This window comes from Callithrix jacchus, chromosome 7, assembly GCF_049354715.1.
Source record: "Callithrix jacchus isolate 240 chromosome 7, calJac240_pri, whole genome shotgun sequence".
Lineage (NCBI taxonomy): Eukaryota > Metazoa > Chordata > Mammalia > Primates > Cebidae > Callithrix > Callithrix jacchus.
In genome coordinates this window covers 87138423-87162452 of record NC_133508.1, presented here as the reverse complement: position 1 = coordinate 87162452, position 24030 = coordinate 87138423, and the positions used below count along the sequence as shown (strand labels likewise).

General features: G+C 44.7%; 1 long non-coding RNA gene across 4 annotated transcripts in view; it reads left to right on the top strand.

Moving 5' to 3' along the window:
• Positions 1–17865: 17865 nt before the first annotated feature.
• LOC103794420 (uncharacterized) overlaps positions 17866–24030 on the top strand; it is a 133804-nt gene continuing 127639 nt past the window's right edge. For 2 of the 4 annotated variants that reach the window (XR_013520051.1, XR_013520052.1), the window contains exon 1: positions 18420–23970. This is a non-coding gene — a long non-coding RNA (uncharacterized LOC103794420). Of the gene's footprint in view, positions 17969–18419; positions 23971–24030 lie in introns of those variants that run through there. The other 2 variants (XR_008472879.2, XR_008472880.2) reach the window with 2 other exon arrangements.

Here is a 24030-nt window from a genome sequence, read left to right as displayed (position 1 = left end):
TTTAGAAGTTATAACGAGTCAGAGGTCACAGAAGTTTGGGCCAAGTGAGAAGTCAGGTCAGAACTTTTCCTGATAGAACCTCCTTCTCATCCTTTTCCCATCAGCTTCCATCTGCACCAGTTCTCTGTGTAGCTGGGGCATGACATCCCAAATGTCCAGGTCCAGGCCTGCCCCATTCAAAGCCAACCTCAACTCTCAGCAGGTAGGGTATAAGGCTGTCTGATATGGTCACACTGTGTGGCCAAGATCTCTGCCTCTCCTCACCCTGCAACAAGTACAGAAACCCTGACTAGAGTTGAAGTTGTCATTGCTCTGACCAGGGTGCCCGGGACCCCACCCTGTTGTCGGCAGGTCCAGGTCATCATGCCCACCCCTTGCTTTCCCTTTCTCTTTTGGAGTGAGCTGGGCCAAGCTCACCCTGTCCCTCTCTCACCTTCTCTCTCTTGTCACTGGGCACCTGCACAATCCCCACTCCCCAGATCCCTCCTCCTTGAGTGTGCCTGCCAGAATAGAGTCTGTTCCTTGTCAAAGCAAATTTTCTGTAATTTGTGCTTAAACTGCACTGGAAAGATTGTGTTTTCAGCTGGCACTAGCTTGGTAAGTCAATGGACATAAAGGTTAAGAACTTTGCTTCTGCCAGGGCCTGGCTGGGATCTGAACAACCTGAGATCTAAACTTGAAAGAACTTCAGCCACTAGGCTACAAAGGCAGTGGGGGAGATGGGCATGTGGAAAACCCTCCCTCTTCTCCATTTAGCAAGTGAGCTCCTATGTCACCTTCTCCAGGATGTCTTCCATGATTCTCTCAGAGAGTTAGCTGTTCCTTTCTCTGTGCTTCGGTTTACTTATCTGTAAAAGGCAGATGCCTATTCACAGGGACATGCTAGGGATTAAATTAGATAACACGGGTCACATGCTCAGAACAGGGCTGGCCCTAGTAAGCACCCAGTTCTGTTAGCTGAGGTTGTTGCTAGTGGTGGTGTTAGTATGGCTCACCAGGACTCCAGTTTGCAAGGAGATGCACTGGTTTTCTGGGAGAAAGACGGGTAAAGAAAACTCTGACCTGAGGACACCAATATTAGCCTTGAATTGAAGAAAGGGGAACAAAACCTGTCTCTGGAATCTGGGAAGGGAGTCCAGGCAGAAACTGAACTCAGTGATCTGTCTTCAGTGGAGAGGAACTGCTGGGCAGGGGCTCTGACATTTCAGATCAACCCAGGGTATTTCAACCCAGATCCAGCAAATATTTGTCCCAGGTTCTCAAAGAGAATGGGACACATGTTCTGTGGAAGGCCATTAACGAGACTGGAACAATCTGGAGGTCAGACACTTTATACCTTAAGAAGCTTAATTTAAGAGAGGGTAAGTCGCCTCCCCAAGGTCACACAGCCATTAACTGGGAGAGCTAGGATTAGCACTGCAATCTGAGAGACTCAGTTGTTCCAGATCTTTTCCTTGGTCTTGGCCAGGGCCACACTGGAGACAGCAACAGCTGCAGAGGTGGAGAACTCAAGAAAAGCCTCTAGGCAGGCAGTGCTGTGAGGGCAGCTGGAAAGCTCTGAATGTCACCACACAGAAATCACAAGCCCGCCCAGGGCCAGGAGAAGGAGATTGGAGTCTCATGGACTCATCATTCCCTGTCCCAGGGATGGCCTTCCCCTACAGCTGGCATGGCAGGGAAGCCAGCAATATTGCACAGGATGCTTGCTCCCTGCAGATTAGTGCTTGTTTGCAAGGGCTGTGTACACTGCACATTTGCTCTATGTAAATAACAAAATAAAAGGCAGGCACTGGCACCGTGTGGTTCCGCAGTCCCTGTGTAATCCTGCTGTCCTTTGGAGCGGGAGGCTTCCAACGGAAAGATGTTTAGCTACTAATGGATTCTACCTGAGTTGCCATCTAAACAGCAAACACCTTTGCAGCTGCATAAAATCTTTCCCATTTCAGGTGGTGGCAGGGGGAGAAAGAAAAGGCGAGCTGGGCGGAGTAGGCTTTACGTGCTGTTATTTTTAGGACATGAGGGAGGGCCTTAGAGATTTGAGCTGGTGTGGGTGTTACAGAGGGAGGTCTTTCAGGTTGGACATGCTCTCTAAAAATGGAAAGAGGCCAGAAAACATGGTGATTCTTTAACGGCAGAGCCTAAGACAAAGGGCTAAAATATTTATGTCACCTTTTTAACCTGAGTTTTATAGGGATGGAATTTAGCATTTATCTTCCGTTATGTGTTGTCAACCTTATGGCTGCACCCAGTTATGGAGCTCTTATAATGTGCAGCAGACAGTTTTATTTCTCTTGTTTACACAAGTCTTCTCTGCCATCTGAATGAGTCCCTGACACGCATGTCTATGGCAATTCGCTCGAACACCTGTATATTAGAGGTGGCCTTGGTGACACAGAGCTTTGAATATATTGGAGGTCTTTTCCCCCTCTATGGCTGCTGCAAAGTCAGAAGACATGGACAACTGATCTCTGATTAATGGTGAACTCATAAATACCCTTAGGATGTGAACAAAGCTCAGGAGGCAGCCGAGTCCACCGGAGGGAGGGGAGATTATTTGATGGCGTCTGGCATGTGTTTGGGGCAGCCTCACAAAGCAGAAAAGGCACATGTTTCCCAGCGAGACAGAACTAGGCTGCAGTCTCAGATCTGCCACGTTTGACTGTGAGGCTAGGGAAGTCACTTTACCTCTCTGAGATTCAGCTTTCTTATCTGTGGAATGATAATAGTCCCTGCCTCATGGGGATGAGATGACATAGAGAATGTAAAGTTCCAGCAACAAATGGTTGATCCACAATGCTGGTTTTTATCCCCTTTGGGGACAGCTGGTTTTAATCTGTCTTAGGTTTGCTGTATTTCTCTATTTTTTTTTCCTTCTGTGTATGTCTACTGACTACAACCTAGGCTGAGTAGAACAAAGACTCCGGGTCTGAGGATATTGTGTGTCCTGTTTTCTGTCAAACATCTGACATGGTTGAGGTTTGGGATGTTGTGGTACAGACTGTTAAAACTTAAAGGATGTGGTCCTTGGTTCACAGTAGGTCCTCACTAACTCTTTGTGATGGAATGCTGGCCAATGAATTGACAACTCATCTACATCATCCAGGGGCTCCATATTGGAGTTCCACACAGGGAACATGTATTAACCGCCTGCTGCACAGAAAGAGATGAGCAGATACTAACCACAGCTTGGACACGAAGAACGCTTCTGCTTCCTTTGGTAAAGGGTCTGCACAACGTGACATATATACCGCAGAGGCATGCGAATTGAGCTTTAGTCTGTATACTAAGTGAAATCTGAGTAGTCAGATAGCAGTTCTGTGCCCCCACTAGCAGCCCGTGCTTCAGAAAGGCAGAGTTCTGCCACAGAGCTGCAGCTGAGGATGTTGTCCATCATGGTAATAAGTTAGGTAGCATTTATGGAGCACTTACTCCTATGTACTTGGCACCGTAGGTGCTCTACACATATTAACTCCTTCCATCTCCATCAATTTATGAGATAACCATTATATATCCCTTTAGAGATGAGAAAACCAATGCCTAGAGGCCAAATAATTTGCTGAAGGTCATGGAGCTAAAGATGACAAGCACCCCAATCTCCCTTTCTTCCAGAAGAGGGGAGACCATTTTAGTGCACTCAGTTATTTGATATCTTCCCTGAGAGAAATGTGCTGCCCACACATTTATTGTATGATAAAGCCAGAATGAGCCACTAATTTGGAAATCATTGTTCAGCTGGGAATGGGGAGGAGAGAGAAGAAGAAATTGCATGTGGTGACAAGATGGAAAATTGGAGGTGGCTAAAACTAAGTGATATTACTCACACGTCTTAGACCTACTCCCCCACATGCCTGTTTTTTCTTCCTGTTTTCTTCCTTTGTTCTCTCCCTGGTTTTTAGGAGAGCTGGGCACAGGTTGCCGGTGATAAGAAGCCCAGAGAATGACAGTGTCCCGGATGGCCTCTCTGATGGCACTGACCTAGAAGGCAGTGACAACTCCATTGTGCAGGAGCCACTCTCATTTCTGCCTTCCTCCTTTGTCTTTTTCTTCTAAGGCTCAAGTTTAAATTAAGTTTATCCCCCTTACTTGTTGAAGGCACTTGGTGAAAGGGGTCAGGGAGTTTGTCAGTAGGGATGGTGGGTGCAGGTGGTTGAGGGACAAAAGCAGAGAGAAGGAGGAGAGGGGGGTGAAAGAGGGGAGTGGGATGAAACTAAAGAGAATGGGAAGGGGAGGCCAAGAGGAGGGGAGGAGAAGCGGGGGAAATGAGAGAGACAGAGAAGGTGTCAGATAGTTGATTTCCTCTTAGCGCTCTGGAGACACTCTTCTCCCTGCCTCTCTGCCTGCCTCTGAGGTTCTGAAGGTGGAGGTTTTCCTTTTGGTCCACAGACCCCAGTACCTGGGAAAGGTCTGTTACTGGACCTTGGGTATCCACCTATGTAGTTCTGAACAGCACTGTTGGCTCAGTGACTGTGGAAGTAAACTGAATGGATATGGTCACTGGAAGGGGCTAGGTGGCCACCAGCAAGTGTGGGTGAAGCTCAGTCTGTGATTCTAGAAGAGGGATGGCCTGGGCTAGGAGGGGTGGTGCTGGGCTTTAGACTCCAAGTAGACCTGTGTTCAGATCCCAGCTTCTGCCAAGTAGCTGGGACTACAGACATGTGCCACCACACCTGGCTGACTTAATTTTTAATGATATTAATACATTGTTAAAATTTTAAAGTAAGTTAGGGTATTTGAAACAGAGAAAAAATCCTTACTTTTTACAGATACATGTTGAAATGTTTAAGAACAAAATGAATGAAATTTCATGTTTTTTTTTTTGAGACAGAGTTTAGTTCTTGTTGCCCAGGCTGGAGTCCAATGGCACAATCTTGGCTCACTGCAACCTCCACTTCCTGGGTTCAAGCGATTCTCCTGCCTCAACTTCCTGAGTAGCTGGGATTACAGGCACCTGCCACCATGCTAATTTTTGTATTTTTAGTAGAGCTGTGGTTTCACCATGTTGGCCAGCCTGGTCTTGAACTTCTGACCTCAGATGATCCGCCCGCCTTAAGTTCACAAAATGTTGGGATTACAGGTGTGAGCCACTGCACCTGGCTAGAATTTGATTTAACAAAAAACCCAACAACCCAAGTGGTTGGAAGGAATGGGTGAGTAGAAATGTAGAGGAATCAAGACTAGCCAGGGATTGGTACCTGATGAAGTTGGGAGATGGGTACTTGCAGGTTTACCATTCTCTCTACTTTTATATATTTTTGAAATGTCCATAATGAAACCCCCTTTTTTTTTGAGACAGAGTTTTGCTCTTGTTGCCTAGGCTGGAGTGCAGTAGTGCGATCTTGGCTCACTTTAACCTCCACTGGGGTTAAATTGCTGGGTTCCAGCAATTCTCCTGCCTCAGCCTCCCGAGTAGCCATGATTACAGGCACACACCATCACACCTGGCTAATTAAGTATTTTTACTAGAGAAGGGGTTTCACCATGTTGGTCAGGCTGGTCTTGAACTCCTGACCTCAAGATTCACCCGTCTTGGCCTCCCAGAGTGCTGGGATTTCAGGCTTGAGCCACCGCGTCTGGCCCCATAATGAAAACTTTAAAAAAGTATTGAGAGGCTTGTATACACCATCACCAACTGAAATTTATGGCAGGTATGAAAGGCTGGTTCAACACTTGAAAATCAATTACTGTGATTCATCATATTTACAGCCTAAAGAAGAAAAATCACATATTGTATCAAGAGATGCAGAAACAGCATTTGGCATAATCCGAAATCCACTAATGATAAAAACAATTCTTGGTAAGGTAGGAATAGAAAGGAATCTCCTCAACTTGATAAAGAACACCTATAAACAAACAAACAAACAAACCAAAAACTACTGGCTAACATTGTATTTGATGAGAAACTAGAGGCTTTCCTGCTAAGGTAGGAACAAAGCAAGCATGTCCCATCTCTTTACTTCTTTTCAACTTTGCACTAGAATTTCTAGCTGATATGATAAGACAAGAAAAGAAAATAAAAAGTGTAAGATTGGGAAGGAAGAGATAAAACTATCTTTGTTCACAGATGACATGATCATCTGTGTAGTAAATCTGAAATAATTGACAAAAAAACAAAACAAAGCAAACTTCTGAAACTAATCAACAATTTTAGCAAGGTTGCAGGTACAAGGTTAATATATAAAAGTTAATAATTTTTCCACCTGCCAGCAACCAACCCATGGAATTTGAAATAAAAAACATATTGCCATTTACATTAACACCACAAAAAAGGATATACTTAGGTATAAATCTAAGAAAGTATGTAAAACATCTATGTGAGAAAAACTATAAAGCTTTGATGAAATAACTCAAAGAACTAAATAAATGGAGATATATCCCATGTTCATAGACAGACTCAGTATTATCTTATTGTCAGTTCTTCCTAACTTGATCTATAGATTTGATGCAATGTCAATTAAAATCCCAGCAAGTTATTTTGTAGATATTGACAAACTGATTCCAAAGTTTATGTGGAGAGGAAAATCATCTAGAACAGCTAATACAACATTGAAGGAGAAGAACAAAGTTGAAGGATTGATGCTATGTGATCTTGAAACTTAACTGCAAAACCATGGCAATTAAAATGGTGTGGTATTGGCAAAATAGGCTAATAGATCATTGGAACAGAACAGAGAGCCCCAAAATAGAACCACATAAATATTGTCAACTGAACTTTGACAAAGGAGGAAAGGTAATATGATGAAGAAAAGAGAGTCTTTTCAATAAAAGTATGTCTTTTCTTTTTCTTTTTTTTAAATATTTTATTGGATTTTAGGTTTTGGGGTACATGTGCAGAGCATGCAAGACAGTTGCGTAGGAACACACATGGCAGTGTGCTTTTTTTTCCTTCTCCCCTTCACCCACATTTGGCATTTCTCCCCAGGCTATCCCTCCCCACCTCCCCCTCCCACTGGCCCTCCCCTTTTCCCCCCAATAGACCCCAGTGTTTAGTACTCCCCTTTCTGTGTCCATGTGTTCTCATTTTTCATCACCCGCCTATGAGTGAGAATATACGGTGTTTCATTTTCTGTTCTTGTGTCAGTTTGCTGAGGATGACGTTCTCCAGATTCATCCATGTCCCTACAAACGACACAAACTCATCATTTCTGATTGCTGCATAATATTCCATGGTGTATATGTGCCACATTTTTCCAATCCAGTCTATTATCAATGGGCATTTGGGTTGATTCCAGGTCTTTGCTATTGTAAACAGTGCTGCAATGAACATTCGTGTACATGTGTCCTTAGAGTAGAACGATTTATAGTCTTTTGGATATATACACAGTAATGGGATTGCTGGGTCAAATGGAATTTCTATTTCTAAGGCCTTGAGGAATCGCCACACTGTCTTCCACAATGGTTGAACTAATTTACACTCCCACCAACAGTGTAAAAGTGTTCCTTTTTCTCCACATCCTCTCCAGCATCTGTTGTCTCCAGATTTTTTATTGATCGCCATTCTAACTGGCGTGAGATGGTATCTCAATGTGGTTTTGATTTGCATCTCTCTGATGACCAGTGACGATGAGCATTTTTTCATATGATTGTTGGCCTCATATATGTCTTCTTTTGTAAAGTGTCTGTTCATATCCTTTGACCATTTTTGAATGGGCTTGTTTGTTTTTTTCCTGTAAATCTGTTTGAGTTCTTTGTAAATTCTGGATATCAGCCCTTTGTCAGATGGGGAAACTGCAAAAATGTTTTCCCATTCTGTTGGTTGCCGATCCACTCTAGTGACTGTTTCTTTTGCCGTGCAGAAGCTGTGGAGTTTCATTAGGTCCCATTTGTCTATTTTGGCTTTTGTTGCCAATGCTTTTGGTGTTTTGTTCATGAAGTCCTTGCCTACTCCTATGTCCTGGATGGTTTTGCCTAGATTTCCTTCTAGGGTTTTTATGGTGCCAGGTCTTATGTTTAAGTCTTTAATCCATCTGGAGTTAATTTTAGTGTAAGGTGTCAGGAAGGGTTCCAGTTTCTGCTTTCTGCACATGGCTAGCCAGTTTTCCCAACACCATTTGTTAAACAGGGAATCCTTTCCCCCTTGCTTGTTTTTGTCAGGTTTATCAAAGATTGTATAGTTGTAGATATGTTGTGTTGCCTCTGGTGCCTCTGTTTTTTTCCATTGGTCTATATCTCTGTTTTGGTACCAGTACCATGCTGTTTTGATTACTGTAGCCTTGTAGTATAGTTTGAAATCCGGTAGTGTGATGCCCCCCTGCTGTGTTCTTTTTGCTTAGAATTGACTTGGCTATGCGGGCTCTCTTTTGGTTCCATATGAAGTTCATGGTGGTTTTTTCCAGTTCTGTGAAGAAAGTCAATGGTAGCTTGATGGGGATAGCATTGATTCTGTAAATTACTTTGGGCAGTATAGCCATTTTCACGATGTTAATTCTTCCTAACCATGAACATGGAATGTTTCTCCATCTGTTTGTGTCCTCTCTGATTTCGTTGAGCAGTGGTTTGTAGTTCTCCTTGAAGAGGTCCCTTACATTCCTTGTGAGTTGTAGTCCAAGGTATTTTATTCTTTTTGTAGCAATTGTGAATGGCAGTTCGTTCTTGATTTGGCTTTCTTTAAGTCTGTTATTGGTGTAGATGAATGCTTGTGATTTTTGCGCATTGATTTTATATCCTGAGACTTTGCTGAAGTTGCCTATCAGTTTCAGGAGTTTTTGGGCTGAGGCGATGGGGTCTTCTAGGTATACTATCATGTCGTCTGCAAATAGAGACAATTTGGCTTCCTCCTTTCCTATTTGAATACCCTTTATTTCTTTTTCTTGCCTGATTGCTCCGGCTAGAACTTCCAGTACTATATTGAATAGGAGTGGTGAAAGAGGGCATCCTTGTCTAGTGCCAGATTTCAAAGGGAATGCTTCCAATTTTTGCCCATTCAGTATGATATTGGCTGTTGGTTTGTCATAAATAGCTTTTATTACTTTGAGATACGTTCCATCGATACCGAGTTTATTGAGGGTTTTTAGCATAAAGGGCTGTTGAATTTTGTCAAATGCCTTCTCTGCATCAATTGAGATAATCATGTGGTTTTTGTTTTTGGTTCTGTTTATGTGGTGAATTACGTTTATAGACTTGCGTATGTTGAACCAGCCTTGCATCCCCAGGATGAATCCTACTTGATCATGGTGAATAAGTTTTTTGATTTGCTGTTGCATTCGGCTTGCCAATATTTTATTGGAGATTTTTGCATCTATGTTCATCATGGATATTGGCCTGAAGTTTTCTTTTCTTGTTGGGTCTCTGCCGGGTTTTGGTATCAGAATGATGTTGGTCTCGTAAAATGATTTGGGAAGTATTCCCTCTTTTTGGATTGTTTGAAATAGTTTTAGAAGGAATGGTACCAGCTCCTCCTTGTGTGTCTGGTAGAATTCGGCTGTGAACCCGTCTGGACCTGGGCTTTTTTTGTGTGGTAGGCTCTTAATTGCTGCCTCGACTTCTGACCTTGTTATTGGTCTAGTCATAGTTTCACCTTCCTCCTGGTTTAGGCTTGGGAGGATGCAGGAGTCCAGGAATTTATCCATTTCTTCCATGTTTACTAGTTTATGTGCATAGAGTTGTTTGTAATATTCTCTGATGATGGTTTGAATTTCTGTGGAATCTGTGGTGATTTCCCCTTTATCATTTTTTATTGCATCTATTTGGTTGTTCTCTCTTTTCTTTTTAATCAATCTGGCTAGTGGTCTGTCTATTTTGTTGATCTTTTAAAAAAAACAGCTCTTGGATTTATTGATTTTTTGAAGGGTTTTTCGTGTCTTTATCTCCTTCAGTTCAGCTCTGATCTTAGTTATTTCTTGTCTTCTGCTGGGTTTTGAGTTTTTTTGATCTTGCTCCTCTAGCTCTTTCAATTTTGAGGATAGGGTGTCAATTTTGGATCTCTCCATTCTCCTCATATGGGCGCTTATTGCTATATACTTTCCTCTAGAGACTGCTTTAAATGTGTCCCAGAGGTTCTGGCATGTTGTGTCTTCATTCTCATTGGTTTCGAAGAACTTCTTTATTTCTGACTTCATTTCATTGTTTACCCAGTCAACATTCAAGAGCCAGTTGTTCAGTTTCCATGAAGCTGTGCGGTTTTGGGTTGGTTTCTGAATTCTGAGTTCTAACTTGATTGCACTATGGTCTGAGAGGCTGTTTGTTATGATTTCAGTTGTTTTGCATTTGTTGAGCAGTGCTTTACTTCCAATTATGTGGTCAATTTTTGAGTAGGTGTGATGTGGTGCTGAGAAGAATGTATATTCTGTGGATTTGGGGTGGAGAGTTCTGTAAATGTCTATCAGGTTTGCTTGCTCCAGGTCTGAGTTCAAGCCCTGGATATCCTTGTTGATTTTCTGTCTGGTTGATCTGTCTAATATTGACAGTGGAGTGTTAAAGTCTCCCACTATTATTGTGTGGGAGTCTAAGTCTCTTTGTAAGTCATTAAGAACTTGCCTTATGTATCTGGGTGCTCCTGCATTGGGTCCATATATGTTCAGGATCGTTAGCTCTTCTTGTTTTATTGATCCTTTTACCATTATGTAATGGCCTTCTTTGTCTCTTTTGATCTTTGTTGCTTTAAAGTCTATTTTATCAGAGATGAGAATTGCAACTCCTGCTTTTTTTTGCTCTCCGTTTGCTTGGTAAATCTTCCTCCATCCCTTTATTTTGAGCCTTTGTGTATCCTTGCATGTGAGATGGGTTTCCTGGATACAGCACACTGATGGGTTTTGGTTTTTTATCCAATTTGCCAGTCTGTGTCTTTTGATTGGTGCATTTAGTCCATTTACATTTAGGGTTAATATTGTTATGTGTGAATTTGATACTGCCATTTTGATGCTAAGTGGCTGTTTTGCCTGTTAGTTGTTGTAGATTCTTCATTATGTTGATGCTCTTTAGCATTTAGTGTCATTTTGGAATGGCTGGTAGTGGTTGTTCCTTTCTATGTTTAGTGCCTCTTTTAGGAGCTCTTGTAAAGCAGGCCTGGTGGTGACAAAATCTCTGAGTACTTGCTTGTTCGCAAAGGATTTTATTTTTCCTTCACTTCTGAAGCTCAGTTTGGCTGGATATGAAATTCTGGGTTGAAAGTTCTTTTCTTTAAGAATGTTGAATATTGGCCCCCACTCTCTTCTGGCTTGTAGTGTTTCTGCTGAGAGATCTGCTGTGAGTCTGATGGGCTTCCCTTTGTGGGTAACTCGACCTTTCTCTCTGGCTGCCCTTAGTATTTTCTCCTTTATTTCAACCTTGTTGAATCTGACGATTATGTGCCTTGGGGTTGCTCTTCTTGCAGAATATCTTTGTGGTGTTCTCTGTATTTCCTACATTTGAGTGTTGGCCTGTCTTGCTAGGTGGGGGAAGTTTTCCTGGATGATGTCCTGAAGAGTATTTTCCAGCTTGGATTCATTCTCTTCGTCCCCTTCTGGTACACCTATCAAACGCAGGTTAGGTCTTTTCACATAGTCCCACATTTCTTGGAGACTTTGTTCATTCCTTTTTGCACTTTTTTCTCTAATCTTGGTTTCTCGTTTAATTTCATTGAATTGGTCTTCAACTTCAGATATTCTTTCTTCTGCTTGGTCAATTTGGCTATTGAAACTTGTGCATGCTTCGCGAAGTTCTCGTATTGTGTTTTTCAGCTCCTTAAATTCATTCATATTCCTCTCTACGTTATCCATTCTTGTTATCATTTCCTCATATCTTTTTTTAAGTTCCTTAGTTTCTTTGCATTGATTCAATACATGTTCTTTTAGCTCACAAAAGTTTCTCATTTTCCACCTTCTGAAGTCTAATTCCGTCATTTCATCACACTCATTCTCGGTCCAGCTTTGTTCCCTTGCTGGTGAGGAGTTTTGGTCCTTTCTAGGAGGCGAGGTATTCTGGTTTCCGGTGTTTTCCTCCTTTTTTCGCTGGTTTCTTCCCATCTTTGTGGGTTTATCCGCTTGTCGTCTGTGTAGTTGCTGACTTTTCGATTGGGTCTCTGAGTGGACACCCAGATTGTTGATGATGAAGTATTTCTGTTACTTTGTTTTCCTTCTACCAGCCTAGCCCCTTCGCTGTACGACTGCTGAGGTCCACTCTAGGCCCTGCTTGTCTGGGGTGCACCTCTAGCAGCTGTGGCACAGCGAGGAATGCTACCCGTTTCTTTTTCTGCTATCTTTGTCCCAGGATGATGCCTGCCAAATGTCAGTCTTTTGGATATAGAGGGGTCAGGGAGCTGCTTGAGGAGACAGTCTGTTCTTTTTAGGAGCTCAATTTCTGAGCTGTGAGGTCTGTTGTTCATTCAGGGCTGTTAGGCTGCTATGTTTGATTCTGCTGCAACAGAGCTCATTAAAAAAACCCTTTTTTTTCTCAAATGCTGTGTGTTGGGGGATTCGGGCTTTATTTTTCGATGTTCTTTGAGGTGTCCTGCCCAGCTAGGAGGCAGACTAGCCACTGTTTGCCTGCCGAGACTCCGCCCTGATGTTGTGTGATTCGCCCTGTTCCTGCAGGCTCTGCTGTGGTCTCTGCCACGCCCTGCGGCAGAGTCTCTTCGTTGTAGCGTGTTGCCTCGGCAACGGCAGGCTGCGTCAGCAGTGGGCATGTATCTCAGTAGGGACGGGTTGCCTCGGCAACGGGAGGCTGCGTCCGCGTGGGTGTGTATCTCAGTAGGGACGGGTTGCCTCGGCAACGGCTGGCTGCGTCAGCAGTGGGCGTGTATCTCAGTTGGGGCAGGTTGCCTCGGTAGTGGTGGATTCCCCTCCCCCACAGAGCGTCTTGGACCGTCTGCTCGGGATAGTTTGAAATCGCGGTTTTGTTCGTCCCACTGGGTATCCCGAACGCTCTGTCCCTGCAATCCCCTGGGCTGGCCTACTGTCCAAGTCTCGTTCAGTCTCAAGTCCAGCCCTCTCAAGTCTCAGGTTGCTGGTTCAACAGGGCACCCGGACAAGCGCACCCTGTGGGGATTGCTGGGTAGGGCTGGCCGCCGCCGCCCCGGCTGCCGGCTTCGCCAGGCAGACTTACTGCCTGGCGTCCCGTGTCTTTTCTATACTTGGGAGTTTCCCCGTTCTGTGGGCAACAAAGATCAGTCTAAAAATGCAGCTCGGACTCACCTCTTTGCGGATTCAATGAGAGCTCCAATCCTGGGTTGTTCTCACAGCGCCATCTTGAGTCCTCCCCAAAAGTATGTCTTTTCAATAAAAGGTGCTGGAACAGCTGAACATCCAAACACAAACATTAAACCTTTCAAAATTTAACTCATTTTTGTTAATTTTGTAAAAGGATCATACATTTAAATGTAAAATGAAAATGACAAAACTTCTTGAAGATAACATAGGAAGAAATCCAGATGCTCTTGGATATGGCAATGATATTTTAGATACAACACCAAAGGCACAATCCATGAAAGAAATAATTGATAGGGTGGACTTCATCAAAATTTAAAACTTCTTCTCTCTGAAAGACACTGTTGAGAATAAGACAACCACAAACCGAGAGAAAATATTTGCAAAATGTACACCAAATAAAGGACAGTTACCCATAACACACAAAGAACTCTGAAAACTCAACAGTTAGAAAACGAACAACTCTATTTTAAAAATGGGCAAAAGACCTGAACACACACTGCACTGAAGAAGATGCCAAGAGGAGAACAAAAGATGAATAGGTAGAGCACAGAAGATTTCTAGAGCAGTGGAAATATTCTGTATGACACTGTAATGGTGGATATGTGTTATTGTAAATTCTTCTAAACCCAAAGACAGCACCAAGAGTGAACCCTAATGTGAATTATGGACTTTGGGTGATAATGACATGTCACTGTAGGTTCATTGATGGGAAAAAAAATGTCACTCTCTAATGCAGGATGTTGATAGTGGAACAGGCTGTGGGTAGGGGTGGCCAGGGGGTATACAGGAATTCTCTGTACCTTTTGCTCAATTTTGCTGTGAACCTTAAAAAATAAAGTTTGTTAAAAATATATTGATAAGTTTGGAGTCAAGTCCACCTTGGTTTGAGGCCAGGTTTGCCACTAACTTGTTGGTGACTTCGGGCAAGATTCATAAACGTCTGAGCCTCAGTTTCTCCCAACCATAAAAGAAAAGATAATGGAGAATGGTGATCATTTAAAAATAAAAATATCTGAAGTACTCAGAGCTGTTTTGGGCTCCTAATAGTGTTAGTTAGGACAGGCATATTGTATAGTGGTTGAAAGCTTAAACTCTAGAGCTGGACTTGCTGCTACAATGTCACTTCCAGCTCTGTCACTTATGAGCTGTGTAACCTTGGGCAAGATACTGACCCTCTCTAGATGCCTCAGTTTAACCGGAGACAGCATAGGCTCAAGATGTCAAGGGTTAGAGATTCGTAAGACAGGCCACATGGTCTGGGCTTCTCTGCTTCACTCTGGTGGAACCCAGGCTAAAGAAAAAAGGTAAAAACGACACGGTGAGTCAGGGTAAGGAACAAAGCTAACATTTATTGAAACGTACTGTGTTCCCTATTGATTGATTTACTTCACAAGAATTTAACTGAACACCTACCATGTGCTAGGGGGCACTCTAGTTGCAGACAAGACAGAGGGCCCTCATGGAGCTTATATTCTCATAGAGCAGACAGACAATAGGCAACGGAACAGGTGAACAAGTTAACTTTCGTTTGTGACAGTACCCTGGATGTGAGGGGGATGCTGAGATGGAAGGAACTGGAACACCTCCTCCAGGCTAGGTAGTCAGAGAAGCCTTCCCTGGGAAACCTTTGACTCATCTAAGGTTTGAAGGGTGACAAGGAGGAGCCAGCCATGTGAGTGTCTGGGAGAAGATAATTTCAGGCCCTGGCCTAGGAATTGGTTATGTCATTTCATGTAATTCTCACAATAGCTTCAGATAAAATTATACCTCTTTTGGAGGCTGAAAGGCTAAGCTGCTTGAGGAAGTGGTAGAGACAAATTGAGCCTGGGTCATCAGATAGAAAGTGCCCTTTCAGGTAGTTTTTGCAAAGAAAACAAAGGTAAAAACTCAGCATTTTATCTGAGAGAAATAAAAGAATAAATTGGCATCTGTTGTGAATGATGCTGCCTTAAAAACAATTCTCCCCATAAGTGGGTTCTCAAGGCAGATTTCCCTCTTCCATATCTTTGCCTGGGCCAGCTTCTCAGTCCAGAAGGCCTTTCCTGCTTCTCCATGCCCGTCCATATCCTCCCATCTCTTGGGGCCCAACTCCAGCTCCACTTCTCAGGAACCCTTCCAGGAGGGCTCCAGGCCCTGGCAGTTTCAGGAAATGTCTTCCAGAGAGGGAGAGGGAACGAGTTTTGTCCAGGGTCATAGGAAACGGGTGTCAGAGCCAGGAGGTCAGACCTCCTCCTGACCCCCAGGGAAAGGCCCTTCCTCCCTCCCCCCAGGAGCACCACCCCCAGCTGCTAGACCTCTTCACCCCATGCCCAGTTGGCAGCTGCGCATTGCCTTCTGCAGGCTTCAGTTCCCATCCCCTCCCTCTCTGTTCTCAGATTTGCTTCTGGGAGGAAAGAGCATTTTTTTGTGCAGAGATGACTCTGTTCTTGTGGCCATAGATTACTCTTGACACCTAATTACTGTATATCATTGTGCCATAAAATAATGATTGGAGGTGTCACTGTCCCAAATTTGCGCTCATAAAATACGTGTTCTTTTTGTTTTCCTCCTCTGCATTTGTCTGGGAGAAAAGACAGGCAAATTTATTCCAACTTTTTAGAGGAACTTTAAAGCACAGGAACAGAAGAATTTTAGAGGTGGGTGGTTTTAAAAATATCCTGCAGAGGGAGGAGGCCTTGGCCCAGTTGATTTTATGTGGCCTGGGGAGAAAATGAAGACCTTGGCTAAGACGTTGTCTCCTTCCAATCTGCATTTCTCTGTCTTTGCCTGCCTGGCAAAAACCCCTCCTCTGTCTTTTTCTCCCTAACCTTCTGCTCCCTGATCACCCCTACCCCACATCAGGTCTTTCTAAGGAAACATTGGAATGTGGTGGAAAAGATTCCCATTCTAATGTTACCCAGACTTGATTTCAAATCTTGCCTCTGTTGCTCGCCAGCCCTGTGACCTTGGGTAAGCTCTGCCACTTCTGGAGTCTTGGTTCCATCACGTAGACAATGGGGAATAATAAATACTATCTCTGCCTCCTGCGGCTGCTCTGGGGACTAGGAACAAAACAATCATAGATGTAAAGCATCTAGTAAGGGATCTGCACAAAAGAAGGGCTCAACAAACATCTGCTGCTTGCTTTTCCCTCCAAAGTTCTTCTGTTTGTTCTCCCTAAGTGGGCCCAGAAATCCTAGAATCCATCCTTACCTGATTAACATCTCCCTCCTCTGGCAAGCTCAGGCTGCAATCAGGAGTCTGTAGGAAAGACATCTGATTAAACTGGCTGGCATGGGGGAAGAGCGGCTGAGATCCACGCAGCCCTCCAAGGGGCATCAGCAAGGACATTTTGAAAGCGCAATCTTATTTGTCACCAGAAGGAAACAGTGAAGTCAGCTTGTTCCACTGCTCTGCCTGCACAGGGAGGCCCCTGTCCCCTGCAGGTGGCTTTCTAGCCTCTTGTCCACCTTTACAGGGATGAGTTCTCTGTCTCCTGAGGGGGCCCATTTAGAGTGCATCTCTCTGAGGCCTCATGCTCTCCCCAACATCACACCTCTCCCCGCCTGGAAAAATATTCTCTCTGGGTTTTGGGAGTGGTTCTTTAAACCAAGATAATTTGTCTTATTAATCCAAACCAACCTGCCAGATTCCTGCCTTAGAAGGGAGGACTTGAGGATTTCTAGGTGGAGGCGGAGTGAATGGCTGTGAGAGGGGGCCCTTATCCCATCTCACCTCTGGCCTGGCGAAGACCTCGGCTCTCAAGGCTCAAGTCAGAAGCCACCTCCTCTGAGTGCCTTTCTCAGCTTGGGGTGTCTGTTTCCTACTCCCGGATCTCTGTACTGGACTCTTCTACAGGGTCGGCCCCTGTCAGTGGCTGCGTCTGGGTCTGGGCTGCCCTCTGGCCTAGGATTCTGACTCTCAGGGCAACCTGAATGTTTGTCAGACTTGCTCAGTGTCTGCCTCTCCAGGCTGGCAGCTTCATCAGGGTGTGGCTGGATCCGCCTGCTCACTGCTGTATCTCAGGTATCTAGTACAGTGCTGGACACAGTAGGTGCTCAGTGAACACTTCCCTGCAGGCTACCGTGTGCCAGTCACCATTCTAAACACTTTACATGGGTCAGCTCATACAACCCTCAGTACAACTCTAAGATGTGGGTTCTATTACCATTCAGGTCTAGCATGGTGTATAAAAGCAGGGATCCTGGAGCCTGGATTTTTATTCTAACTCCACGACCTATTTCCCGTGTGGCCTTGGTTAAGTTACCTGACCTTTCTGTGGCTCATCATTCAATCAGAATAACTGTAACTACTTCATAGGGTTGCAATGCTGTTCAATTAAACGTTCACATACATACAGAGTCCATGTATTAGGTATGATTTGCATTTTATGGTGGCAAAAATTGAGACGCAGAGAGTTTTAGTAACTTGTCTAAGGTCACACAGCTGAGGAGAGGCAGAGCCAAGACTCACGCAGCCGGACTCCGGAGTGCACGCTCTTAACCACGACCCTGCGCTGCTCTTACTGAGGGCGGATTTGAGGACCTGGTTTCACGCACCCTAAGAAGCGCGTTTAGGTACCTGGTACGGGTCCGGGCCCGTGCCTGAGCTTCTCTTCCTCGAGTGAGCACAGCGCGCGGGGACTCCCCCGAGGGTGAGAAGGTGGCAGCCAGGCCGAGGAGGCGAGGAGAACGGCGGCCGCCACCGGCCCCGGCGCGGCGACTCTTCCTTTCGCCAGCAGGGGGCAGCCGCGGCCGCCGTTGATGTCTCAGATGAGTCGCTGCCAAGCGCCGCATGCCTCGCGGGACGAGCTCCAGAAGGACCCTTGGAGGTCACGCGCACGTAGGCTGCACCGAGGCCCCGAGACGGTGCGCTTCCCGCCCAAGGTCACCCAGGGGTCCGTGCTAACGTGGTGTGGTCACACCTCTTCCCTAAAGCCCACGAGGCCAGTTCGAGGAGCTCTAGAACCCAGGAGGTTTGGGCCCCTGCAAGGTTCCGCGGAAGGTGTGGGTGCCAGTCCCGGCTGTGCCACTGCGGCGCTGTGTGACCTTGGGCAGGTCGTTACCCTCTCCAGTCCCAGCGCCCGTCCACTGTCCTTGGGAGGACGCTCGGGGAGCCGACACGTCCTGTGGAGAGGGTACCGCTTTCATTGTAGCGTGCAATGAAAGCCTAGGCGGGCCAGAGTCAGCCCAGCCCGAGCGGGAGCCTGTCCTGGACCCCAGTGTTTGTGGGGTCCGGACCCCTTTCCCGGAGCACTAGCCGAGCCGGCTGGGAGCGGAGCGCCCGAAGCCCGGCAGGGGGCGCTGCCGCATCGTGCGCGGCTTCCCTGCATGTCCTCCCAAGGACAGCGTGGACGCGGCGGGCGGCGCCGGCCAGTGCAGGCTGAGTGAGGTCCGGCCGCGCCCGCGCTAGCGCTGCGGGGCCGAGGTCGGCGACACGGTCTGGGGCGTCGACGGGGCAGGGCGAGTCGTCTGGGGCCGCAGCTGGCCTTTAGCGGGTTTCCGGTTCTGAGTGTGGGGTGGGTGTTAGGGACGGTGTGGCGGGGTGGGGAGGAGGCTGGGGAGGGGGGTGGGGGCTACCAAACCAGCTCTGGGGGACCAGGCTTCGCTGCGTGACCTTGAGCTGTCACTGTTCTGTCCGGGCCTCGGTTTCCTGTCTCTGTAATGGGGGTTCTTGAGGAAACCAATTCATATATTGCATATGAAAGTGCTTCAGGAAATCTGAGGCCCCGGCTGGAGGCAAATTGAAAGGCTTTTATCGAAAAACAGCCATCCCCTGCCTCACACAATGCATCCTCCCCGTTCTGCACTCTGATGGCAACCACTTTAGCAACTTTTACCTGTATTTTCTGGCATTTACCCTCATACTTCAAAATAATATGCTCGTACTGCGATTCCTTAATTTACCTACTTTAGACTTTACCTATTGTCGCCCTGTTAGAATAAATAAGGAATTAGTTGTCTTCCAGCCCCATCCGCATGCCCGGTGTATCTGAATCACTATTTTTCGGTAATTGAGTGATCATCATTCCTTTTAAGAAAAATGTCGCTGTTCGTTTTCCGAAAAGCTCTGTCAGAACTGCCATGGCTTCTCATCCCATGCTTCCCAACAAAACCTCCTCTGTCATGTTCGGTATTCTGCCTTGAGGAATGCTGTCTCCGAAACTGCAGTACCTAGCTGTCTGCAGGAACCCTCTGGTTCAAGACTGTCTCTCCGAGATCGTTTCATGGTCCTCTGTCTGTCTCTATTGGTTTGCTCCCTTCTTTTGCAAACTTTAATTGCTTCCTAAGAAATTGGGCAGGGACAGGGGAATTTTCGTCTACATGGACTTATCTGTATTCGGCCCTTGCACTAGATCAATAATTCAGCTAAGCATGGAATTCTGGGTTGGAAATCATTTTCCTTTCGACCTGGGTGCCCTGTACTGTCTTTGCACCTAGAGTAACCCTACAGAAGCTTCACACCTTCTGATCCACGTTCCTTATGTGCCACTTTTCTTTCTCTCTGGCTGTTTTTGAGGATTTTTTTTTTTTTGTCCTTGGAATTCTGAAATTTCACAAAACATGTGACATGGTGGCTTTTATCATTCATTGTGCTAGGCTCTGGGTGGTCCTTTTCAATATGGAAACTCGTGTCCTTCAGTCCTGTGAAAGTTTATTTTTCCTAGTAATCTCTGCTTGCTCTCCACAACTACTGCAAATTGGAGCTTGGGCCTCCAGCACGGATTTTCCTGTGTCTTTTCACTTTTCTGTATTTCCCTTCTCCTTGCCTTTCTCTTCTACTCTCTAGATTATCCCTTATATATATATATATATGTCCCAACTCTTCTATTGAAGTTTTAATTTCAGCTATCATACTTGTTTATTCTCTGTTCTTCCTTCCCCTCCCCTCTGCAACGTAGACACAGCCTCTGTATTTGTCTCTGAGAATACCAATAGTGATTTTTTCCTCCTGTTTGTTGACTTACCTCTGTCCTCCTGCTTCCCTCTTTTGTTTGGTTGCTTTATTGCGGTCTCTCTGTGGTTCTGCATCCCTCCTCCTGTTGGATGGAGGCTTTTTAAATCTGTACTGGTCCTTGACTTTTGTCCATAGTTAAAGATAAGTGTCCAAGAAGTTGACTGGCATTGATGTCCTGTGAAGGCAGATGGTGCCGATTTCCCTTTGGGTGGACCAGACAGGTCCTGGCCTTTTGTTTTGGGGGAGATGTAAATATCAACAAGGGGAGTTCTTTTCTCTGGGACTGCTCTATTTCTCCAGTAAGGCAGGATGGATATGGTGAAGAGGATGGATTTTGGAGCCAGACTACTTGGGTTTGAATCTGAGCTGTGCCACTTTCTAGCTATATGACCATGGACAAATCACTTAATTTTTCTCTGCCTGTTTCCTGTCTGTAAATTAGGCCTAATAAGAATAGTGCTGCATGAGTTGTTGAGTTTATTTATGTAAAGTTTTTAACCTGGAATATAGTGATAGGTCTAGAGTCACTGCCATGTTCTTTATAGAGTGGGAAGAGGGCTGGGGCAGGGGGATCTGGCTGTTCCCTAGCAGATTCTCAGTTAATCCTGCTGTTTTCAGTCCTTTCTGGCCTTCAAATCTCATGCCCTTTTCCCCCTCTAGAGGCAGTTGCCTTTCTTCTCATTGGTACATCTTCTGCAGGTCTTATCTAACTCAATAGAAAGCAGTTGGCTAATCAAAAAAAAAATTGTGTCAAGCAAGAAATCATTAAAAATGATTTTATTTTATTTTGACTGAAAACTACAGATGCCTATTCCAGTTTCTTTGAGTATGGGCCTGTTAGTTGGAATTCTATAAGGTCTTTCTTGCACAAATCCCAATGCATAAAACATTGTCTACCGTTTCCAGGTTCACCTTCTTTATTGTGCAACTAAAACTTAAAAGGCACTTATGGAACAATATGAGTACAGATACCTTCTAGATTTATGTGATTTCCTCCTAGTCTGTTGCAACTGCTTGTCTGTAACTCAGATAAACATTTTTCAAAAAATGGCAATCTGCTTTCATTGAGTCTTTCAAAATGTTCAACATAGCTTTCATAAAAACAACTCCCTTTTCACAATCATATTTTATTGGTTTAATAATATTAAATGGAATCACATAATTACAAAAGTAAGTACCATTGGCATAAACAAGTTTGAGAATAAGCAGTTGTTTCTGGGAAAGCAGACAGTTAACTGGAAGGGACATGTTTGGGCATTCGCAGGAACAACTTACCTGACAAGGTTTTCAGCCCATAATGTTTGTAGAGAGAACGGCAAGTGTGGCTCTTCCAAGAATGCTCACCCAGTGTTGGTGGATCATGAAAGTTTAGGTTGTGTTGTGTATTCTACCACTCATGCCTCCATCTCCCTTTAACCTTATAGAAATTTGTTGAACTCACTTATCCATAAATGATTCTTCTTCCTTTCTTCCTGTCCTCATGGGTTTATATCTTCTGTTTTCCTGTCATTTTAAGGGGAGAGGGTATAGAGAAGGCAAGGAGATAAGCCTTAAAGTTCCATTTTTATCCAGTCTTTTTTATTTGAGATTCCCAATATCCAGTAAGCAGCAGAGCCTATTATGATCTCCACAAAGGTAACACAGCTGTAAGTGACAGAAGCAAGTGTGAAGCTCAGGTCTGCCTGAGGCTGTAGTGGATACTGTGGTGCTTCTGTCTAGATCCCCTCTCTAGGTTTGACACAGCACCCCCCACCTGCTGGGGATATTGGTTGCTGGCTGGTCCTGTGGCAGCTCACTGGAAATTGCCCTTGGCTATGAGAACTGCCTCACTCTAGCACACTCTTACTTTCGGGGATGGCCGTGGCCATGATTGGCTGAGGCTGGGGTATAAAAGCCCAGCGCTTTTCCCCCAACTTGAGACAAAATTCCATTTAGGATAGGATGAGATGTTGCAATTCATTAATGATCAGTTTGGCCCCCTGCCCAGCTACAGGTGCAACTCCAAAGAACACTCCAATGAATCTTCTGCACACAACTCTTAGTTCCAGAATCTGTCTCTAGGAAGCCCAATATAAGGCAGAGGCCATGGTCCGTGTTCATTTTGGTGCCTCTTCCGGTAGTGGAGACCCAATTCCCAGGCTATTTTGGGGCAGGATTCATTAGCAAAGAGAAGACTGTGATAGTGTCTCACCCAAGACCAGGAAAGAAAGGAGAGAAGACTCATGTTTGGTATTGAGTAGATGCTGAGGTCATGTCTTTAGTTGGTGATGCTGCAGTGGAATGGCCCTGGGTAGGAGGCACCAGGCTTGAATTGTCTAAATAATAAATAACCACCATCCAGGAATTGTAAGGTGCTCAGCAGTTTACACACTATGTGTGCTTACATGTTACTGTGTGATGCATGTGTGACTGCAGGCCCCACCTTACATATGAGGAATCAAAGGCTTTCTAGGGTCACCTGCCTGGGGAGTGCAGGGTGGGGCTCAGCTCCAGGGTCCTCTGACTCTCCATTCCCTGCTTTCTCAGGTGGTTCTACTGGGCACTGGTGAGTGACCTCAGCTCTGTAGGCTTCAGTTTCTCTCTGTCAAGAGAGGTAAAGTCGTTTAACCTGAGAAGCACTCTGGAACCCCGATCGGGGTCTCCTTCCTTTTCCAATGGTTTCCAAGGTACCGACTGCTGCATCACATTTGAGTCATCATGGGACTGAGGAAACTGTTTGTCACAGAAGCAGATCTGGCTTATGGACAGGAAACACAAGGGAGAGATAAACAACCACTTTCCAGAATAAAAAACATTAAGGACGGGATCTCCATGGCAGCACTGGAACTTGTTTGTTTAGTTTTGATGTTTTTCTTTGGTGACCCAGAGATGATCTTTCCACGATGCGCTGATTTCTGGTTGGATGCTTAAACAAGGGTGTGTGGCATCTCAGAGTCAGCATTTCCAGGCTGCTTCTGCTCTGTCTTCATGGCATCACTGGCCTCCATCTGAAAAATTGCGACTCCTTCCTGCTTCCTCATTATCTGTCTTTTGTTATTGTTTGGAAATATTTTTATTTTGTCTTTGCCCTCTAATAAAAGTTTTATTGTGGAAAATTCAAACTTACACAACAATAGAGAGAATAACATGATGAACCCAATGTACCTGTCAGCGAGTTTCAACAGTTATCAGCCTGTGGCCAATCGTGTTTCATCCGCTGCTGCCTGCTATTCTCATCCTATCCTGCCTCCAGGTTATTTTGAAACAAAATCCAAACAGCATATCATCACATCTATCAATATAATGATGCATTAAAATATATAATTATAATGTCATTACCATACCTAAAAATAACAAAAAATTCCCAGTTATAAAATATGTTGTGTTTAAACTTCTTAGGTTAACTTATAATTTTATTTTATTGTTTTACAATTTGTTTGATTCAGGATCCCAATAATTCATATGTTGCAATTGGCTGATAGTGTCTTTATTAGTTTTTAATGTGTATGCTCATCCCTCTTATTTTTCCTCAGCTCTGTATTTGTTGAGGCAACTGGGTTGTTTATACTGTTTTCCACATTTGGATTTTGCTGAATTTGTCCCATGGTGGTATTTGATGTGTTCATCTGTTTGCTGAATTTTCTGTATATCACTAGTTGAATATAGAGGTCTCATCAGATTCAGATTTGATTTTGGCAAGAATGCTTCAGAGGTGATGCTGTGAACTTTTACTAAGAAGCACAAACTGCCTAATTGTCGTCTCTCTTTTTGTTATTAGCAGCTACTGATGATTGTTGACTAGATCCATTGTTTCTTCAGAATTTGCATATTAGTAATAATCTTTCTTTTCTTTTTTTTTTTTCTTGAGACAAGGTCTTGCTCCAATGCAGTGGCATGATCATGGCTCACTGCTGCCTCGACTTCCCCAGCTCAGGTGATCCACCTCCTCAACCTCCTGAATAGCTAGGACTACAGGCATGCACCACCACGGCAA